Source organism: Delphinapterus leucas, chromosome 1 (genome assembly GCF_059928025.1).
Source record: "Delphinapterus leucas isolate spDelLeu-1000000601 "Yukka" chromosome 1, BTC_Dleu_Yukka2, whole genome shotgun sequence".
NCBI classification, from domain to species: Eukaryota; Metazoa; Chordata; class Mammalia; order Artiodactyla; family Monodontidae; genus Delphinapterus; species Delphinapterus leucas.
This window is the reverse complement of record NC_143129.1, coordinates 131,707,292-131,713,291: the sequence shown is the minus strand read 5'-3', so window position 1 is coordinate 131,713,291 and position 6,000 is coordinate 131,707,292. Positions and strand designations below refer to the sequence as shown.

The window sequence follows — 6,000 nt, the reverse complement described above, 5'->3', positions numbered from 1 at the left end:
TTTAGGGAGTGTTATATTGCTGCTATTTTATTTTGAATTTTATTTTATTTATTTTTTTATACAGTAGGTTCTTATTAGTTATCTATTTTATACATATTAGTATATATATGTCAAACCCAATCTCCCAATTCATCCCACCCCCACCACCCCCACCTACCACTTTCCCCACTTGGTGTCCATACGTTTGTTCTCTACATCTGTGTCTCTATTTCTGCCCTGCAAACTGGTTCATCTGTACCATTTTTCTAGGTTTCACATATATGCATTAATATATGATATTTGTTTTTCTCTTTCTGACTTACTTTACTCTGTATGACAGTCTCTAGATCCATCCACATCTCTGCAAATGACCCAATTTCGTTCCTTTTTATGGGTAATATTCCATTATATATATGCACCACATCTTCTTTATTCATTCGTCTGTCGATGGGTATTTAGGTTGCTTCCATGACCTGGCTATTGTAAATAGTGCTGCAATGAACATTGGGGTACATATGTCTTTTTGAATTATGGTTTGCTCTAGTTATATGCCCAGTAATGGGATTGCTGGGTCATATGATAATTCTATTTTTAGTTTTTTAAGGAATCTCCATACTGTTCTCCATAGTGGCTGTATCAATTTACTTTCCCACCAACAGTGCAAGAGGGTTCTCTTTTCTCTACACCCTCTCCATCATTTGTTGTTTGTAGATTTTCTGATGATGCCCATTCTAACTGGTGTGAGGTGATACTACATTGTAGTTTTGATTTGCATTTCTCTAATAATTAGTGATGTTCAGAAGCTTTTCATGTGCTTCTTGGCCATCTGTATATCTTCTTTGGAGAAATGTCTATTTAGGTCTTCTGCCCATTTTTGGATTGGGTTGTTTGTTTTTTGAATATTGAGCGGCATGAGCTGTTTATATATTTTGGAGATTAATCCTTTGTCCGTTGATTCATTTGCAAATATTTTCTCCCATTCTGAGGGTTGTCTTTTCGTCCTGTTTGTAGTTTCCTTTGCTTTGCAAAAGCTTTTCAGTTGCATTAGGTCCTATTTGTTTATTTTTGTTTTTATTTCCATTACTCTAGGAGGTGGATCAAAGAAGATCTTGCTGTGATTTATGTCAGAGTGTTCTTCCTATGTTTGCCTCTAAGAGTTTTATAGTGTCCAGTCTTGCATTTAGGTCACTAATCCATTTTGAGTTTATTTTTGTGTATGGTGCTACAGAGTGTTCTAATTTCATTCTTTTACATGTAGCTGTCCACTTTTGTCAGCATCACTTATTGAAGAGACTGTCTTTTCTCCATTGTATATCCTTGCCTCCTTTGTCATAGATTAGTTGACCATAGGTGCATGGGTTTATCCCTGGGCTTTCTATCCTGTTCCATTGATCTATATTTCTGTTTTAGTGCCAGTACTGTACTGTCTTGATTACTGTAGTTTTGTAGTATAGCCTGAAGTCAGGGAGTCTGATTCCTCCAGCTGTGTTTTTTTCCCTCAAGACTGCTTTCGCTATTCGGGGCCTTTTGTGTCTCCATACAAATTTTAAGGTTTTTTGTGCTAGTTCTGTAAAATTGCCATTGGTAAGTTGAGAGGGATTGCTACCCAAAGCAATCTGTAGATTGCTTTGGGTAGTATAGTCATTTTCACAATACGGATTCTTCCAATCCAAGAGCATGGTATATCTCTCCATCTGTTGGTATCATCTTTAATTTCTTTCATCAGTGTCTTATAGTTTTCTGCATACAGGTCTTCTGTCTCCCTAGGTAGGTTTATACCTAGGTATTTTATTCTTTATATTGCAATGGCAAATGAGAGTGTTTCCCTAATTTCTCTTTCAGATTTTTCATCATTAGTGTATAGGAATGCAAGAGATTTCTGTGCATTAATTTTGTACCCTGCAACTTTACCTAATTCATTGATTAGCTCTAGTAGTTTTCTGGTGGCATCTTTAGGATTCTCTACGTATAGTATCATATCATCTTCAAACAGTGACAGCTTTACTTCTTCTTTTCCAGTTTGTATTCCTTTTATTTCTTTTCCTTCTCTGGTTGCCGTGGCTAGAACTTCCAAAACTATGTTGAATAATAGTGGTGAGAGTGGACATCCTTGTCTTGTTCCTGATCTTAGAGGAAATGCTTTCAGTTTTTCACCATTGAGAATGATGTTTGCTGTGGGTTTGTTGTATATGGCCTTTATTATGTTGAGGTAGGTTCCCTGTATGCCCACTTTCTGGGGAGTTTTTATCATAAATGGGTGTTGAATTTTGTCAAAAGCTTTTTCTGCATCTATTGAGATGATTATATGGTTTTATTCTTCAGTTTGTTAACATGGTGTATCACATTGATTGATTTGTGTATATTGAAGAATCCTTGCATCCCTGGGATAAATCCCACTTGATCATGGTGTATGATCCTTTTAATGTGTTGTTGGATTCTGTTGCTGGTATTTTGTTGAGGATTTTTGCATTATATTCATCAGTGGTATTGGTCTGTAATTTTCTTTTTTTGTTGTATCTTTATCTGGTTTTAGTATCAGGATGATGATGGCCTCATAGAATGAGTTTGGGAGTGTACCTTCCTCTGCAAGTTTTTGGAAGAGTTTGAGAAGGATGGGTGTTAGCTCTTCTCTGAATGTTTGATAGAATTCACCTGTGAAGCCATCCGGTCCTGGACTTTTGTTTGTTGGAAGATTTTTAATCACAGTTTCACTTTCATTACTTGTGATTGGTCTTCATATTTTCTGTTTCTTCCTGGTTCAGTCTGGGAAGGTTATACCTTTCTAAGAACTTGTCCATTTCTTCCAGGTCGTCCATTTTATTGGCATAGAGTTGCTTGTAGTAGTCTCTTAGGATGCTTTGTATTGCTGCCGTGCTGTTGTAACTTCTCCTTTTTCAATTCTAATTTTGTTGATTTGAGTCCTCTCCCTCTTTTTCTTGATGAGTCTGGTGAATGGTTTATCAATTTTGTTTATCTTCTCAAAGAGCCAGCTTTTAATTTTATTGATCTTTGCTATTGTTTTCTTTGTTTCTATTTCATTTATTTCTGCTCTGATCTTTATGATTTCTTTCCTTCTGCTAACTTTGGGTTTTGTTTGTTCTTCTTTCTCTAGTTCCTTTAGGTGTAACGTTAGATTGTTTATTTGAGATTTTTCTTGTTTCTTGAGGTAGACTTGTATAGCTATAAATTTCCCTCTTAGAACTTATTTTCCTGCATCCCAGAAGTTTTGGATCATGGTGTTTTCATTGTCATTTGTCTCTAGGTATTTTTTGATTTCCTTTTTGAAATCTTCAGTGATCTCTTGGTTATTTAGTAACGTAGTGTTTAGCCTCCATGTGCTTGTGTTTTTTACATTTTTTTCCCTGTAATTGATTTCTAATCTCATAGCGTTGTGGTCAGGAAAGATGCTTGATATGATTTCAATTTTCTTAAATTTACTGAGGTTGATTTGTGACCCAAGATGTGATCTATCCTGGAGAATGTTCCGTGCGCACTTGAGAAGAAAGTGTAATCTGCTGTTTTCAGATGGAATGTCCTATAAATATCAATTAAATCTCTCTGGTCTATTGTGTCATTTAAAGCTTGTGTTGGCTTATTAATTTTCTCTTTCAATGATCTGTCCATTGGTGTAAGTGAGGTGTTAAAGTCCCCCACTATTATTGTGTTACTGTCGATTTCCTCTTTTAGAGGTGTTAGCAGTTGCCTTATGTATTGAGGTGCTCCTATGTTGGGTGCATATATATTTATAATTGTTATATCTTCTTCTTGGATTGGTCCCTTGATCATTATGTAGTGTCCTTCCTTGTCTCTCATAACATTCTTTATTTTAAAGTCTATTTTATGTGATATGAGTATTGCTACTCCAGCTTTCTTTTGATTTCCATTGGCATGGAATATCTTTCTCCATCCCCTCAAACTCAGTCTGTATGTGTCCCTAGGTCTGAAGTGGGTCTCTTGGAGACAGCATACATATGGGTCTTGTTTTTATATCCATTCAGTGAGCCTGTGTCTTTTGATTGGAGCATTTAATCCATTCACGTTTAAGGTAATTATCAATATGTATGTTCCTATTACCATTTTCTTAATTGTAATGGGTTTGCTTTTGTAGGTCCTTTCCATCTCTTGTGTTTCCCACTTAGAGCAGTTCCTTTAGCATTTGTGGTAGAGCTGGTTTGGTGGTGCTGAATTCTTTTAGCTTTTGCTTGTCTGTAAAGCATTTTTTTTTTTTTTTTTTTTTTTTGCGATACGCGGGCCTCTCACTGTTGTGGCCTCTGCCGTTGCGGAGCACAGGCTCCGGACGCGCAGGCTCAGCAGCCATGGCTCACGGGCCCAGCCGCTCCGTGGCATGTGGGATCTTCCCAGACCGGGGCACAAACCCGTGTCCCCTGCATCGGCAGGCGGACTCTCAACCACTGCGCCACCAGGGAAGCCCTGTAAAGCTTTTGATTTCTCTGTTGAACTGAATGAGATCCTTGTGGGTAGTGTAATCTTGGTTGTACGTTCTTCCCTTTCATCACTTTAAATACGTCATGCCACTCCCTTCTAGCTTGTAGAGTTTCTGCTGAGAAATCAGCTGTTAACCTTATGGGAGTTTCCTTGTATGTTATTTGTCATTTTTCCCTTGTTGCTTTATTATTTTTTTTGTCTTTAATTTTTGTCAGTTTGATTACTATGTATCTCGGCATGTTTCTCCTTGGGTTTGTCCTGCCTGGGACTCTCTGCACTTCCTGGACTTGGGTGGGTATTTCCTTTCCCATGTTACGGAAGTTTTTGACTATGATCTCTTCAGATATTTTCTCGGGTCCTTTCTCTCTCTCTTCTCCTTCTGGGGCCCTTATAATGCGAATGTTGTTGTGTTTAATGTTGTCCCAGAGGTGTCTTAGGCTGTCTTCATTTTTTTTCATTCTTTTTTCTTTATTGTGTTCCGCGGCAGTGAATTTCACCATTCTGTCTTCCAGGTCACCTATCTGGTTTTCTGCCTCAGTTATTCTGCTATTGATTCCTTCTAGTGTGTTTTTCATTTCAGTTATTGTATTGTTCATCTCTGTTTGTTTGCTCTTTAGTTCTTCTAGGTGTTTGTTCTTTAATTCTTCTAGCTCTTTGTTAAACATTTCTTGCATCTTCTGGATCTTTGCCTCCATTCTTTTTCTGAGGTCCTGGGTCATCTTCACTCTCATTATTCTGAATTATTTTTCTGGAAGGTTGCCTATCTCCACTTTATTTAATTGTTTTTCTGGGGTTTTATCTTGTTCCTTCATCTGGTGCATAGCCCTCTGCCCTTTCATCTTGTCTATTTTTCTGTGAATATGGTTTTTGTTCCACAGGCTGCAGGATTGTAGTTCTTCTTGCTTCTGCTGTCTGCCCTCTGGTGGATGAGGCTATCTAAGAGGCTTGTGCAAGTTTCCTGATGGGAGGGACTGGTGGTGGGCAGAGCTGGGTGTTGCTCTTGTGGGCAGAGCTCAGCAAAACTTTAATCCTCTTGTCTGCTGATGGGTGGAGCTGGGTTCCCTCCCTGTTGGTTGTTTGGCCTGAGGCAACTTAACACTGGAGCCTACCTGGGCTCTTTGGTGGGGCAAATGGCGGAATCTGGGAGGGCTCAGCTAAGGACTACTTCCCAGAACTTCTGCTGTCAGTGTCCTTGTCCTCACGGTGAGCCACACCCACCCGCCGCCTCTGCAGGAGACCCTCCAACACTAGCAGGTAGGTGGTTCAGTCTCCTATGGTGTCACCACTCCTTCCCCTGGGTTCTGATGCGCACACTACTTTGTGTGTGCCCTCCAAGAGTGGAGTCTCCGTTTCCCCCAGTCCTGTTGAAGTCCTATAATCAAATCCCACTAACCTTCAAAGTCTGATTCTCTAGGAATTCTTCCTCCCGTTGCCGGACCCCCAGGTTGGGAAACCTGACGTGTGGCTCAGAACCTTCACTGCAGTGGGTGGACTTCTGTGGTATAAGTGTTCTCCAGTCTGTGAGTCACCCACCCAGCAGTTATGGGATTTGATTTTATTGTGATTGTGCCCTTC

The 6,000-nt window shown here is 39.2% G+C and overlaps 1 long non-coding RNA gene across 1 annotated transcript in view; it reads left to right on the top strand.

Moving 5' to 3' along the window:
• Positions 1–4,217: 4,217 nt before the first annotated feature.
• The window catches only part of LOC111178434 (uncharacterized), a 122,120-nt gene continuing 120,337 nt past the window's right edge, over positions 4,218–6,000 (top strand). The window contains exon 1 of the long non-coding RNA XR_016395027.1: positions 4,218–5,679. This is a non-coding gene — a long non-coding RNA (uncharacterized LOC111178434). The remainder of the gene's footprint in view (positions 5,680–6,000) is intronic.